The sequence below is a fragment of the Ostrinia nubilalis genome, chromosome W (assembly GCF_963855985.1).
Source record: "Ostrinia nubilalis chromosome W, ilOstNubi1.1, whole genome shotgun sequence".
NCBI lineage: Eukaryota > Metazoa > Arthropoda > Insecta > Lepidoptera > Crambidae > Ostrinia > Ostrinia nubilalis.
In genome coordinates, this window is record NC_087118.1 from 11149796 (window position 1) to 11167165 (window position 17370).

General features: G+C 37.7%; 1 long non-coding RNA gene across 1 annotated transcript in view; it reads right to left on the reverse strand.

The window, feature by feature from the left end:
• The window catches only part of LOC135086260 (uncharacterized), a 30761-nt gene extending 14778 nt beyond the window's left edge, over nucleotides 1–15983 (reverse strand). The window contains exons 1-2 of the long non-coding RNA XR_010260352.1: nucleotides 15915–15983; nucleotides 15556–15611 (exon numbers count right to left, since the gene is read on the reverse strand). This is a non-coding gene — a long non-coding RNA (uncharacterized LOC135086260). The remainder of the gene's footprint in view (nucleotides 1–15555; nucleotides 15612–15914) is intronic.
• Between the last annotated feature and the right edge of the window lie 1387 nt (nucleotides 15984–17370).

A 17370-nucleotide genomic window follows, 5' to 3' on the forward strand; every position in this document is an offset into this window, starting at 1 on the left:
CAGCGCCTGTTCACAGACATGACGGATGAGCCAGCCATCGCTTCACTCGATCATATTTTAGAGAATGTAACGACCCGCCTCACCACGCCACCACCCCAGAGCCATTTTAGTGAGAATGACAAATCCAAGATATCTTTTTTCATATTCTAATGATAGTAATAATTCAGACTGAAAAAACTCAAACACAATAAGATTGAAGAGGATCCCTTCCAATCGTGTAATGTGTTATTACCAATAATGTGACTGTTTTGACACTAAAGTAACCAAAAATATTTTTGACCATCTATGGGAACTGTGGCAAAGTAATGCTATAACATCACCCCATCCAAAATTAAAAGCGTAAAAATCTGGACAACTTGGTTTGACCAGTCCCCGAAGGCAGCGCCTGTTCACAGACATGACGGATGAGCCAGCCATCGCTTCACTCGATCATATTTTAGAGAATGTAACGACCCGCCTCACCACGCCACCACCCCAGAGCCATTTTAGTGAGAATGACAAATCCAAGATATCTTTTTTCATATTCTAATGATAGTAATAATTCAGACTGAAAAAACTCAAACACAATAAGATTGAAGAGGATCCCTTTCAATCGTGTAATGTGTAATTACCAATAATGTGACTGTTTTGACACTAAAGTAACCAAAAATATTTTTGACTATCTATGGGAACTATGGCAAAGTAATGCTATAACATCACCCCATCCAAAATTAAAAGCGTAAAAATCTGGACAACTTGGTTTGACCAGTCCCCGAAGGCAGCGCCTGTTCACAGACATGACGGATGAGCCAGCCATCGCTTCACTCGATCATATTTTAGAGAATGTAACGACCCGCCCCACCACGCCACCACCCCAGAGACATTTTAGTGAGAATGACAAATCCAAGATATCTTTTTTCATATTCTAATGATAGTAATAATTCAGACTGAACTTAAACACAATAAGATTGAAGAGGATCCCTTCCAATCGTGTAATGTTTTATTACCAATAATGTGACTTTTTTGACACTAAAGTAACCAAAAATATTTTTGACTATCTATGGGAACTGTGGCAAAGTAATATTATAACATCACTCTATTAAAAATTAAAAGCATAGGAATCTGGACACCTTGGATTGACCAGTCCCCGAAGGCAGCGCCTGTTCACAGACATGACGGATGAGCCAGCCATCGCTTCACTCGATCATATTTTAGAGAATGTAACGACCCGCCTCACCACGCCACCACCCCAGAGACATTTTAGTGAGAATGACAAATCCAAGATATCTTTTTTCATACTCTAATGATAGTAATAATTCAGACTGAAAAAACTTAAACACAATAAGATTGAAGAGGATCCCTTTCAATCGTGTAATGTGTTATTACCAATAATGTGACTGTTTTGACACTAAAGTAACCAAAAATATTTTTGACTATCTATGGGAACTGTGGCAAAGTAATGCTATAACATCACCCCATCCAAAATTAAAAGCGTAAAAATCTGGACAACTTGGTTTGACCAGTCCCCGAAGGCAGCGCCTGTTCACAGACATGACGGATGAGCCAGCCATCGCTTCACTCGATCATATTTTAGAGAATGTAACGACCCGCCTCACCACGCCACCACCCCAGAGACATTTTAGTGAGAATGACAAATCCAAGATATCTTTTTTCATATTCTAATGATAGTAATAATTCAGACTGAAAAAATTTAAACACAATAAGATTGAAGAGGATCCCTTTCAATCGTGTAATGTGTTATTACCAATAATGTGACTGTTTTGACACTAAAGTAACCAAAAATATTTTTGACTATCTATGCTATGGGAACTGTGGCAAAGTAATACTATAACATCACCCCATTCAAAATTAAAAGCGTAAAAATCTGGACAACTTGGTTTGACCAGTCCCCGAAGGCAGCGCCTGTTCACAGACATGACGGATGAGCCAGCCATCGCTTCACTCGATCATATTTTAGAGAATGTAACGACCCGCCTCACCACGCCACTACCCCAGAGACATTTTAGTGAGAATGACAAATCCAAGATATCTTTTTTCATATTCTAATGATAGTAATAATTCAGACTGAAAAAACTCAAACACAATAAGATTGAAGAGGATCCCTTTCAATCGTGTAATGTGTTATTACCAATAATGTGACTGTTTTGACACTAAAGTAACCAAAAATATTTTTGACTATCTATGGGAACTGTGGCAAAGTAATGCTATAACATCACCCCATCCAAAATTAAAAGCGTAAAAATCTGGACAACTTGGTTTGACCAGTCCCCGAAGGCAGCGCCTGTTCACAGACATGACGGATGAGCCAGCCATCGCTTCACTCGATCATATTTTAGAGAATGTAACGACCCGCCTCACCACGCCACCACCCCAGAGACATTTTAGTGAGAATGACAAATCCAAGATATCTTTTTTCATATTCTAATGATAGTAATAATTCAGACTGAACTTAAACACAATAAGATTGAAGAGGATCCCTTCCAATCGTGTAATGTTTTATTACCAATAATGTGACTGTTTTGACACTAAAGTAACCAAAAATATTTTTGACTATCTATGCTATGGGAACTGTGGCAAAGTAATACTATAACATCACCCCATTCAAAATTAAAAGCGTAAAAATCTGGACAACTTGGTTTGACCAGTCCCCGAAGGCAGCGCCTGTTCACAGACATGACGGATGAGCCAGCCATCGCTTCACTCGATCATATTTTAGAGAATGTAACGACCCGCCTCACCACGCCACCACCCCAGAGACATTTTAGTGAGAATGACAAATCCAAGATATCTTTTTTCATATTCTAATGATAGTAATAATTCAGACTGAAAAAATTTAAACACAATAAGATTGAAGAGGATCCCTTTCAATCGTGTAATGTGTTATTACCAATAATGTGACTGTTTTGACACTAAAGTAACCAAAAATATTTTTGACTATCTATGCTATGGGAACTGTGGCAAAGTAATACTATAACATCACCCCATTCAAAATTAAAAGCGTAAAAATCTGGACAACTTGGTTTGACCAGTCCCCGAAGGCAGCGCCTGTTCACAGACATGACGGATGAGCCAGCCATCGCTTCACTCGATCATATTTTAGAGAATGTAACGACCCGCCTCACCACGCCACTACCCCAGAGACATTTTAGTGAGAATGACAAATCCAAGATATCTTTTTTCATATTCTAATGATAGTAATAATTCAGACTGAAAAAACTCAAACACAATAAGATTGAAGAGGATCCCTTTCAATCGTGTAATGTGTTATTACCAATAATGTGACTGTTTTGACACTAAAGTAACCAAAAATATTTTTGACTATCTATGCTATGGGAACTGTGGCAAAGTAATACTATAACATCACCCCATCCAAAATTAAAAGCGTAAAAATCTGGACAACTTGGTTTGACCAGTCCCCGAAGGCAGCGCCTGTTCACAGACATGACGGATGAGCCAGCCATCGCTTCACTCGATCATATTTTAGAGAATGTAACGACCCGCCTCACCACGCCACCACCCCAGAGACATTTTAGTGAGAATGACAAATCCAAGATATCTTTTTTCATATTCTAATGATAGTAATAATTCAGACTGAAAAAATTTAAACACAATAAGATTGAAGAGGATCCCTTTCCATCGTGTAATGTGTTATTACCAATAATGTGACTGTTTTGACACTAAAGTAACCAAAAATATTTTTGACTATCTATGCTATGGGAACTGTGGCAAAGTAATACTATAACATCACCCTATTCAAAATTAAAAGCGTAAAAATCTGGACAACTTGGTTTGACCAGTCCCCGAAGGCAGCGCCTGTTCACAGACATGACGGATGAGCCAGCCATCGCTTCACTCGATCATATTTTAGAGAATGTAACGACCCGCCTCACCACGCCACCACCCCAGAGACATTTTAGTGAGAATGACAAATCCAAGACATCTTTTTTCATATTCTAATGATAGTAATAATTCAGACTGAAAAAACTTAAACACAAGATTGAAGAGGATCCCTTCCAATCGTGTAATGTGTTATTACCAATAATGTGACTGTTTTGACACTAAAGTAACCAAAAATATTTTTGACTACCTATGGGAACTGTGGCAAAGTAATGCTATAACATCACCCCATCCAAAATTAAAAGCGTAAAAATCTGGACAACTTGGTTTGACCAGTCCCCGAAGGCAGCGCCTGTTCACAGACATGACGGATGAGCCAGCCATCGCTTCACTCGATCATATTTTAGAGAATGTAACGACCCGCCTCACCACGCCACCACCCCAGAGACATTTTAGTGAGAATGACAAATCCAAGATATCTTTTTTCATATTCTAATGATAGTAATAATTCAGACTGAAAAAATTTAAACACAATAAGATTGAAGAGGATCCCTTTCAATCGTGTAATGTGTTATTACCAATAATGTGACTGTTTTGACACTAAAGTAACCAAAAATATTTTTGACTATCTATGCTATGGGAACTGTGGCAAAGTAATACTATAACATCACCCCATTCAAAATTAAAAGCGTAAAAATCTGGACAACTTGGTTTGACCAGTCCCCGAAGGCAGCGCCTGTTCACAGACATGACGGATGAGCCAGCCATCGCTTCACTCGATCATATTTTAGAGAATATAACGACCCGCCTCACCACGCCACCACCCCAGAGACATTTTAGTGAGAATGACAAATCCAAGACATCTTTTTTCATATTCTAATGATAGTAATAATTCAGACTGAAAAAACTTAAACACAAGATTGAAGAGGATCCCTTCCAATCGTGTAATGTGTTATTACCAATAATGTGACTGTTTTGACACTAAAGTAACCAAAAATATTTTTGACTACCTATGGGAACTGTGGCAAAGTAATGCTATAACATCACCCCATCCAAAATTAAAAGCGTAAAAATCTGGACAACTTGGTTTGACCAGTCCCCGAAGGCAGCGCCTGTTCACAGACATGACGGATGAGCCAGCCATCGCTTCACTCGATCATATTTTAGAGACATTTTAGTGAGAATGACAAATTCAAGATCTTTCTTTTTAATTTAATAAAAATAACAATTCAGACTGAAGATAATCTTGACAATGGAGGGGATCACTTTATTGTCATAATGTTTTATTACTAATTTATGATATTAATTTATGCAACATAGTATTAAAAATAGGTCAAGTTGCGGCGGGAGTGGCCCCTTGGCCATCCCTAAAGCCAACTGCATTTTTTTACATACAATATAAAAAAAATCGGAAAACCGCGGTTTAGATAGCAAGAAACAAACGGACATTTTCATTACGTCACGGTCATTGCATGGGTTCAAATATTATATGTGCTCCCTCGAAAACCTACTCTCTACATAACCGTTTAAAGCACTTTATATATCTATAAAAGTACCTATGTTATTCAGTGTAACCTACGACGCAGCGTGCATTGCTTATTCAAGTAATGCGAAAAAAAGGCTACCCCTGTACATTATTTCAGCTTCAACCAAACCAACGCGTGCAGATTGCCATCGCCGGCGCGATCATAGGCCAATGACTGGTCGTGCGACCTGTCATTCGCCTATGATCGCGTCGGCGATGGTGATTTGCACGCGTTGGTTTGGTTGAAGCTTACTTTTACAAAATGACAATTATACGATATCTATTATATGCTGGTAAGAACAATTCCGTTCAGTTACGCTTAAAACGGCATATAACTAACAAAAAATCAACACACCCATTGCTCATTGCCTCCGGAACCATGCATATGTTTGTTATATTGGCATACTCGTACTTGTACCTAGACTTCCTGACATTCCGTCGACGCTGAGGCATTCAATTGGCACAAGTGGGACATTATCAAGCGGTTATTAACCTTACCTTGATTCGTCACCCCTGCATCTTCTCTCCGGTCTCTTCCCCCTCAACTTCACGCCCGCAGCTATGCGGCTGTCGAACTCCACACTCTTCGCTTCGATGTCGTTACCTTCCCCAAGACGTCCGCCGGTGTTTCCCACAGCATCAGCAACATCAGCCCACAGGCTGGCGTGTCCCCCCAACAGTCGTCCACGTCTATCCTTCAGTTCGCCCTTCAGCGATATCATAACATCTCTTCTTCAATTTGGTTGACCGAGAAAGCTCCTATTCTAAAATCAAACACCAATGTAAATGGATTTATACTCCAAGTGACGACGCTATACCGATCCACCCCTACAGTGTAGAGATGATATTTAACATAGCCCATTCCCCCGATACTTCACTATCTCCACTCACACCACCACACACGCATAACTCATATACACAAAACCAACATGCCCAAACAAAAACCACCAAATTTTGAATTCATGCGAAATGAGTATAAAAAAGCAAAAATAAATAAATAATGCACGTGTATAGGCGTGTCAGCTTGATTTTAATTGATTTTAAAATATATTTACACAAAAGAATTGTCAATTGATTGATGAGGTGAATTATATTTACACTTTCCGAGAAACTGCGTAAAAATAAAAAAATATATAAAAAAAAGTAATCTAAAGAAGCTGCGGGTACACTACATTATTAAGCAAAAGTTTATCGTCGACTAATTTATCGCGCGAAACTAAAATTTTGATATCCGATTTTTCTTGGACCCGACCTAACGCTACGTACAATTGGCCATGACTGAACACGTCCGACCGCAAGTCTACGCCTACCCGATTTATAGTCTGCCCCTGACTCTTATGAACAGTCATGGCATAACACAGAGCTAAGGGGAATTGCCGTCGCGTCATTTCGATGGGGCTGTCCGGTTCGATTGGAGCTTTAAACAAGATACGCGGAATCAAAAATTCGTTTGTTTCGCCTGGCTTGCGAACGGTTATTATGCGCGGCGTAGTTTTCACGACGATAACTTTTGTGCCATTGACCAGTCGGTCTGAAAAACTAAGATTGCGGATTATCATGCACACGCATCCTACTTTTAGTGTTAGATCATGTTCTGGAACACCCTTTGGCTGCAGTTTATTTAACGCGTCCGCGCCTAAAAATATATCGTCCGCGTTATCGGAAAGGACTTTATCGATTGAATAAAAGTGTAACGGTTCCGACTCTACTCTATCTAATACTATGGAATTAATTTCCCTAACGTTTTGATTGTGTGTGGTGAGTATTGCTCGACCAGCACACGTGTCCGGTTCAACAATGACAACATGTGAAAAAACAAAATCTATTAAATCGTTCAAATCTGTAACATAAGAAAGGTGGGAAGTTAAATCTACTAAATTTAAAATTGAACGATTCACCTTTACTGTTTGAACCGGCAATTGATTCGATCCCAGTTTTAATAAAAAGTCAGAATACTCTGGGTCGTCTCTGTTACGTTGGGAAGTGCTCAAGTTGAAAATTTTAATTTGTTCCCAAATCGGTGAGGACTTGACTGAACAATTGATTACGTCAGAGTTACTTTTAGCTTTTACTACGACAGGAGGTATCTGACGGAAATCTCCTGCGAAAATTACGATTTTCCCACCAAAAAGCCTGTTACACTTCATCAAATCGCGGAGAGACCTATCAAGCAGGTGAATTAAATATTTGTGAGCCATAGGGGCTTCGTCGTAAATAATAACGTCAGCTTGTCGAACAAGCTCAGCGCGCTGCGAACCATTGGTAATGCTCCAGTAACCAAGATCATCTACGGGGTTGAGGGGGAATTTAAACATGCTATGTGCCGTAATGCCGCCTACGTAATTTTGCGCCGCGATACCTGAACTCGCCGTACACAAGACAATTCCTGAATTTCCGCGTGCGTGTGCAGTAATTACATTTAAAAGCAAAGTTTTACCTGTTCCGGCAGGCCCGTCAATGAAAATGGCAGTATTGTTAGAGTTTCGGAACTCGCTGTCACTCAGGAGAGTGTGAATATAACTAAACACGAGGTTTTGGTCGGGGGATAATTTTGGTAGCCAGCTACTCACGAACGTGTTTAACTCGTCGCGATTATATTCGACGCGCTCGCGGCCTACTTCGGTCGAATCGTCTATAACGCCCGGTAACCCTTGCTCGACAAGGGATGTCCCATGTTTACGCAATAACCGGTCGATTTGGACGAGACAAAGTTTGTACGCTTTTTCTGCGTCATCGGATAAACGCTGCAAAAAATCCTGACCAATTAAATGTTTGTACTTATCCCACAAAGAAACGACCCTAACCCCGTTCACAGCTAAGAGTACGAAAAAGCTACGCAGCCGTGGTCCAGTCAAAAATGTAGATGCTTCCTGCATAGCAATCTCATACTCCGCTTCATCGTCCGCGATCCCGAGAGCTTTCGCAGCTTCCTGGAAAGTTTTGCACAATGGACCACCAAGTTTATATAAATCGTCGTAACTACGACACGGCTGAGACGCTAAAAGTAGACGCAAGTAAAATAATTCACCTCTGTTTGGCGCGACCCAGAATAAACGCGATACTAATTCGCCCCTTTGCCGTCTTGTCAAAAATTTATTATTGCTCAATTCAAAGATTTCTACATTTTTTGTGGTGGGACGTCGTGAATGTACAATAAACCGCTCGTAAAAATCCAAGTACGTTATGTTATCAAACTGTTCACCGAGAGGCCTTTTAAAATAAGTTATTAAATCCGAATGAGCGCGGCGCGCGGCATCTGCTTCGGTTCCCGGCTTGAAAAAGATGGATTGTTGGCCCTCAAGGTGTACGGCGAGCTGCTTTACGTTCGGTTCGCGAGCTGTTACGTCAAACTCTAAAATGCGCCACGTCGCTTCGCAAGAACCAAGGTAACGTTTGGTGACATACTGCTCGATTTCATTGTTTTTATCTGAATCGGGAACGACAGTAACGCGCGATTCGTCAGGACCTTTGGTCATGTATTTGAATAAATATTTGACGATCGCGCGTGCGGAATATGCTAATAAATTTATGTGACAGTCATACTTGAGGAGAAGAGCGGCATTGTACGGAACAACCCACAAATCACTAACCGTTACGTCTCTATTTCTAAATTTAATCGTGGCTTGGTTTTTACTATCACGGCGTAAATGAACAAAACCTTTGTCATCGCAGTAAGTTACAGCCGTTTCAGATTTGGGGAAATACTTTGTGCATTTCATTTTTTCAGTATCCCAACATGGCAAATCTGTTCTATGTGGAGGTCCACATGGGCCGTGTATCATGTGATCAAGCACAGCCTTGCGTAATCTACCACCTGCCTCAGAAGGAGGAGGGATATCTGCCCTTACAAATTGATCGATTTCAAAATTTTGTATGGGACCACCCCCTTCGATTCTAAAACAAATGTGGGCATGGGGCAGTCCTCGTTTTTGAAACTCTATGACATGCATAATATACATACATCTACCAAACCAAGCACCAGTTCTAAGGTCTTTTAAAAGTTGTGCGAGTTTCAAGTTAAAAACTCTCGCACAAATTAAAGGATTAGGCCTTTGTCCTTGTGGAGTAGATTGTTGGATCTCGGGCCACTTTGGATTGCATGTCATCGTTAAAAAGTATGATGGAGTGCCCAGTCTATTGACCAGTGCAATCGCATCCATATATTTAGTTTTCATATACCGTGGACCTCCAGTAAATGTATTGGGCAGATAGACACGTCCCGGCACAACACCACCCTCTCCCCGTATGGTTTCATCTGCTGCTATCTGGTTACTAATTTCTACCGAGTTTTCTACTTCCTGAAGGGGAGCAGATCTAAGAGCAGCATCTGAGGAATGATTCTGCATGTTAAAAATGTACCTAAGTCGTTCCTCTGAAATTCTACAGAACATATCTACTATCCATTCCTCAGAAAGTCTGCTCAACTCTGAAAACCGCGGCTCAGATAGCAACAAACAACGGACGTATTTATTTTGTGTTAGTTTTACGCCGTTGTTATCGAGTCTATTCGGTAACCAACCGGGATTACCGTGTGGATACAGCAAAGGATATTGGAAAGTTTCATACAGCGGATGTAAAATGTCTACAGTGTGCGGTTTTCGAGCACCTATGCGCCATATCACTATAGCTTTAGGAATATAGCGTTCGCGTTCTGTGCTCAGAATTGCGGCTATTTCCGAACCGATTGGCATGTCTCCCAAAATATTACCATGGGAGCGTCGCGACGTGGGTTCAAATATCAAATGTGCCTCCTCGGAAGGCTCCTGACTTAAACGTTTAAAACAATCTATGTACGGACTAACATTATGCATAAAATTGGTAATGCAGCGAACTACCTCCATGTCTAAATTTTGGCTTACAGCTGTCCTTTCCCTTTCGTCGTAAATGTACATACCGATAGGATTATATGTGTCAGTGTAAGCTAAATCAAAAACGCGATGGTAAGTTCGGCCTTGAATTTTTAAGAAAGACACACCGGAATTTGGTTGATGAAAACCATGAGAAACGCCTAATGCGCTAAACGAAAACAAATTATTGAAAGCTCGCGGTCTTAGAAGGAAAGCTGGGTGGGTATAGAACTCTTCGGTTAACGGCGGTAAATTTTGAACATTATATGCTCCAGAACCACAACACCATTTGACTCTACCTTTTTCCTCTACAAAAATTCGCGCCTGACATTGAGGACATCTGAGAATATCATTTAAAGACAGTTTTTTGAAAGAATGAGTTTGAAGTGAATCTAAATCGTCGTTTTGTTTTTGCCCGATCAAAATATTGGAATTACGCAACGCGGGTTCTAAATTTCTGTTTACTACATTATATTGTTGTGACGCTTCTTTATTAACTTCCGGATTTTGTTGCGAATACCGTTTTACCGCGTCCCTATTAACCGAGGGATTATTTTGCGCGTACCGTTTAACCGCGTCCCTGTGAACGGAGGGATTGTTTTGAGAGTATCGTTTGACCGCGTCCCTGTGAACGGAGGGATTGTTTTGAGAGTATCGTTTGACCGCATCCCTGTGAACGGAGGGATTGTTTTGCGAGTATCGTGAAACTGCGTCCCTATGAACCGAGGGATTTTTTTGAGTGTACCGTTTAACCGCGTCCCTATTGATAGTTGGGTTCTGGGCAGCATATCGTTTAACAGCCTCTCGGTGTCTAATAGTTTTAGTTGACGCTACGTTTTCATCGACCCGATCAATTACAACGACTGGCTTTAATTTTAATTTGACATCAGAATGTGCAATACTGACGGACAAAGGTTTCGCATCATGGGCAATTTTTAACGCAGTTAAATCTACTCGCTCAAGAACCACAACTGGTTTTAATTTTTCATTAATTAATTTAGATTTTTTCGGTGCGGAAGAATCTACTTTAGATTTAGATGATCTCTTTTTTTTGGGTCGACCTCGTTTGGTTGATTGCACCGGTGCAATGTCTATTGATTCTAACTCAACTTTTTCAAGGACTACGACAGGTTTCAACGTTGTTAATTTCGCGTCGCGTGGCTCGAGTGGGACGACGGGATCTAAGTTTAGCGCAAAATTTACTACAGTTAATTTATGTATAGAATATTGCGCCGAGGTATACGCATGTCCTATGAACAGTAATTTTGCGAGATCTTCTAAATTTTGGCAACAAAACAAACGCGCCTTATTTTGAGTTTCGTCCCGATGATTAAATTTATTATTGATGCCAACCGCATGGCTATTAAATAAATAAAATTTGTTGCCAAATTTCCAAAAAGAAACCGTATAATTGTTCCCGGTGAACAAGTAACTATCCCGAGTATCGTTACGTTCGCGAGTGAATACACGGTCGCGCAAAATATGAACTAACTGCAATGTTGCAACATCAACATCGCGCAGTGAAGCTGGAAAAAGCCCGTTTTCAATCCAGTTGGGTTCCATTGCATTAATTTTAACAGCGAAGTTCCCTACTCGATAATCATTTGGCAATTCGTCTGGTAATAAGAAAACGTGGTCCCGAGGTTTACACTGCAAGTAAAGTAAATCACCGTACTGAAGAATAGTATTGATATCCGCAACATCAAACACGGCCCGATTTTTAATAACTGACAAAGCGGATGCACATGCTGACATGGCTACACACTGTGCATTATTACCTTTATACCGTGCATCGCCTTGATGGGACAATCCTTTACCAGAAATTAATAATTAATAATAGTCTGATTGACAATGAAGTCGCGCTTATTATGCATTACGAATCCTACATAATTTAAAAGAAAGTAATTTGCTTCGAAATACAAAATGCAGGTGGTTTCTTTATTTTCAGATAATATGCTGATACCTTATCAAGACAAAAATAACGAAAACTCTAAAAAGATTCAAGTCAATCTTCTCTTAAAATTATTGTCATAAAATATAAACGTGTAAAGAATGCAACTTCAGTATCTAAATTGAATGATAAAAAGTGTTATAGATTTATATGACACAGGGAAGATAATTAAAAGATTGGTCACATAATTAATGCTAATTTTCAACTCAGTTATGTAATATTATAAAAATACTTTCATTATCTTCTAACACTCTCCGCTAAAATATCTAAAGTATTTTGACAAGGCCTTAGAACATCACCTTAAAGCAATATCAATCATGCTAATTTTGAGGTACACACAGAAAACAAAATGACAAACTATAGTGCCAACAAATTTTCTGAAAATAAATAGTCAATAAATTCATATTCAGTTATAAATGGTTATGCAATGAACAAGTGATAAATTTTACAATGCCTACCTGATTAATTACTTTTATTGTTTTGGTAATTGAAATTAAGTTTGTTTTTTACTAATAAATAAAAGAAATTAAATTAAATTTAAAAGTAGATATACCTACCTATAGAGACCTACCTAAACCGAAAATCCAAACTCATACAATTAACAGCAGCTAGTGCTAATAGTAATAAGAAGTTTAATGTAAACAAAAGTTTGAAATTTTATTATAATTGAACAACAACATTACCTACTTAAGTAGGTAGGTAATGTATCCAAATTACTAAAGAAAACAGTAAATTGTATTAAAAACAAATGCCTACCAGTTAAGGTATGTAATGATGGAAATCAATGATTATACAAATTAGTACTAACCTATTTTACTGTAACTGTACCATTTTGCAGTAAGTTCATATTACAACAAGTAATTTTATTAGGCTAATCCTACCTAAAAATGCATTGCATTGATACAATATTTCCTAAAATAAAACTAATGCAAATTCAAATAACAGGCTTGCCTAACCCCATTGAGACAATAAGTAGGTACCTATCTACCTAATTTCTGCTTATCAAACATACCTAAATTAAATTAGTAATAATATGAATCAAAAGAAATTTAGAATTTATGTTTCTGTAAAAATGAAAAATATTATAGGACCTTAGATTAATAATCTAAGTAGATATAGGACCAATTTCAAACATGATGAATATTGATAACTTCAATCAATTGGTGCACATCTATTTGAATTTAATTAATTTATGACAAGAGATAAAAATTCAATGTTATTAATACCACTATTCAAGTAGGTAAATTATAATTAGTATAATTATTAATCTTGATTTATAAAAGGCTAGATGTTATGGTCAGATCCAGACATATACAAGTTCAAAAAAAAGTAGGTACCTATACCTAGTAAGATGAATGTCAAATCAGAATTCAACGCACTAAATTGAAAATATTGATAAATAAATACAAATATAACAAGCGCAGGATATATTTAAGTAGTATCAAATGCAAATAATCCTATTGCAAATCTGAAGGTTTTCAAATAATATTTAAACTGCATTGATATTACCTACCAATATTTGAGAAGGATTCAATCAAGTTCTTATTATTGATTTGATTTCAGAGCAAATCAATTATTTTAACTACACTGAAACATTAATTAAATTAGATGTGATTCAATAAATGCTTTGTTTATAATAAGAACTAAAGTTATGCTTACTTGTGTATTTTAAATACCTAATGTAACACCAATTTCAACAGTAAATAATCCTACATGTAAAATTATTTTACATAACTATTCATATGAAAACCATCTCAGAGTAAGAAGATCCAAATAACTTTTATTGATAGATAATGTGAATTTATGTTCATCAACAATGAAATGATAACTTGCCTGTTAGGACATTATTAATACAAGTACCTTGTGTGGAATTGACATGTTTCAAAATATAAAGATTTCTTACGTGTTATTAACTATTTACTGTTAGGCATGGACCTTTTTTTATAGGTTCATGATTGTAGGTAGGTGTAGGTAATTTAAATAACTTGGCAAATAGAATAAGGGGCTACGCCCTTGTCAACCATATTTAGAAAATGTGTGAAGTTATTGACTTGAAAAAGCTAAATCTTATGCAGTTATGAACTACCTACAACACCATTGCCAAGTCAATTATAAAAGAAGAAAAATGGCGGTCCATAACTATTCATCAAAGCCAAACATAGTATCTGGGGGCACGGCAGTGCCCCCGCCAAGTCGAGCGCGAAGCAAACACTGCCGTACCATCCTTTACTGGAACCATTTCGCCGCATTTTCAGGCCTCTATTTGAGAACCTTTAGATAAGACCAGAACGCAGAAATTTTCGTCATCTAGTAAGCTATAATCACACACTTAAAATCCAAAATTTCAAGTCTGTAGGTCAATTAGTTCCGAAGTTAAGCGAAAGCAAAGTTTCGCATTTATGACACTCACTCACTGATGATCATCAAAATAGAACTAGTACTTCCCATTAACTCAGAGAGCTGAAATTTGGTACAGAGTTAGGGTTTAATGGCCACATAAAGGGAAAACTATAAAAACTAGGAAAATCGAAGATCTGGAGTAACACCACATTCATAATAATCAATACTACTAGCGCCACACCGGCGCCGTGGTGTTCGCCTGTACCGCTCACCGCTAGATGGCGCTAGCACTTTGAGCGTCGATTTTCTGCACCGCGGTGTCCAGATTTTTTTTCCCCTCTAGTTATTATTAAATCAATTCTGATTCGTTGTCCTTTTTAAAGATGTGTTTAATATCGTAAAAAAAATGACGATAATATTAAAGGACGACGTTAAATAATTATGCCACATTCTACAAAAAGAAGTGAAATCCCACCAAAAACATTCTGTAAAAAACTAGCCAAGTCTCGATGGAGCTGCTTGTTTATCTCTAAAAAGTAATGAAATCTAGACAAAGTCGTGCCAAGTCTATGGTTCTTTACTGCGATTTCTTTTTTATTATAGTTAATGTTGTGTGACTTGGCCGTTGAACAATCTTTATTAAGTTAAGATAATCAATAATTATGCATAAGTATTATTGAAATACGCAGCTTTATTAAGCCTACAATTCACTGGTTATTAAATCAACGTTTTCCAAGTGGCAATTTTCCATCGTCAATGGGTAGTGGTTCTGGCAACAGATTAGTGCAATGGTGTCATGGAGCACCTGGTTTTGTACCCTTCAACGGCCAAGTCACACAGCATTAACTATAATAAAAAAGAAATCGCAGTAAAGAACCATAGACTTGGCACGACTTTGTCTAGATTTCATTACTTTTTAGAGATAAACAAGCAGCTCCATCGAGACTTGGCTAGTTTTTTACAGAATGTTTTTGGTGGGATATTTTTAACGAACCAAAGGACCTAAACACAGAAAATAATGGAAAGAAGAACAAATAAGACTATAAAAGACTTACCCGTGGCGATGCAGACGGCCGTGGTGGAATCGTAGTTGAAGCGGGGCATCGTGAAACTGCAATTATACACATTTAATTAACTAAAGAACCACAAATTATGGCACTGAAGAACCTAAAATACACTTAAAACTTCGATCATTACATTTTAAAAAGTTTTAAACCATAAAAAGTTGTTTGTTTAACATTATTTCATTTGTTTTACAATGGCGTCCCCTTCAACAAAAATGATGCCTACACTAACGGAACGATGAAAAGAAACAATTAAGTTGATATATCATCAAAATTGATTTGTACAATAGTATTTTATTATTTGACAAACCTATGGATAATAATTTTAATAATATTTACACATAACTTACCGCGATGAAACAAGATGCAAAACAGTTGCGACCGAGAGGGAGGCGGAAGTGAATGAGCGCGAAATGTCTCAAAAGGGGCAAACTTTTTTAGCCTACAAAACTTATGACCATAGACAACTTTTGTTTGATGATGTTTAACCTATTGGTCACCAACCTATTTCGCCTGGAACAGTAAAAAATATTTTTCTGTTTTGAAAATAAAGATTTAGGGTTTTAGGCAATCGCAAAAATACGCATAAAATAACTAAAGCATTTCTATAAGTATTTTTATCAAAGAAATATTGCACGGAAATGTTAAACGTTTTGTATTTTAAAAAAGACCATGGCGCTCTAAAGGATATAGAACGCAACTCAGATTTTATTTAATCTGATTTGATTATGATGATTAATTATGATAGAAAAACAATTATTAATAACAATCGGTTATTATGAATAATTTGGTAAATGTGATTAAAGAAATCATTCACGTATGTATAAAATTAAATAAACTGCTTAGGGTTGGCCCAAGGTCCACCCCCGCCGCATCTAAACCTATTTATTAAATTTTAAACAGTTCGTTTAAATTTTAAACATTCCAATCTCATTATACTAATTTATATTAATATATTAAGATATCAAAACGTTCAAAATGTGTTGCTGTACACGCTGTACACGAGCCGGTGTTCTCTTTTAAGATATTTGTAAGTGATAAATTAATGTGATTACTTTCTTACTTTTACCTCGACTGTCGGTAATTATTATTAATAACTGGTAAGTAACATAATATACATAAATTAAAACGAACTGTCCCACCCGTGACAGTGACAGGGGGGCGCCACCACCGTCAATACCGAATCGCTGGTTCCGATTTTTGCCACGTTGGAAACTATATAGTTGAAATGATGGTGGCGCCCCCCTGTCAATGTGTTTGGTGACACGGTTCAGTTTAAATTAGTTCATCTATATGACTGTAAGTAATGAACAGCGCAGCCGCCGCCGGTCTTATTGATCCTTGAGGGGATATTGACATTAATTAATCAGTAAGACGTACTATGGATCGAAATAGCGATTTATGAACATATTGATTTTTTTCTTTCACAATTTCTATTTGAAAAAAATACTTATCGAACGTAACTTACGTTATTCTGATGAATAAATGTCGTTAAAAGTTTTTCTCTAAAATCAATAGTTAGGCTGGAAAAAAATATTTTCCATTTTCGTTGTATGGAATGAAACTTAAAGTGGTCGATTTCGACTAAGCCTATGGCTTGTTGACTATAATCCTAAACTATCAGCGCGCGCCCAAAGTTGCCCGTTCAGAAGTTACAAGGTTCCAAATTATGAGTTAAATATTTGTCAGTATAGGTGTACCAGAATCTCATGGCAAACAAAAATATTGGAAAAGTGTGTTTTTCATATGGCCATTGTCTATGGCTTTATTGTCACCTGTCAAAGTAAATCACGAGATCTTTCAGCC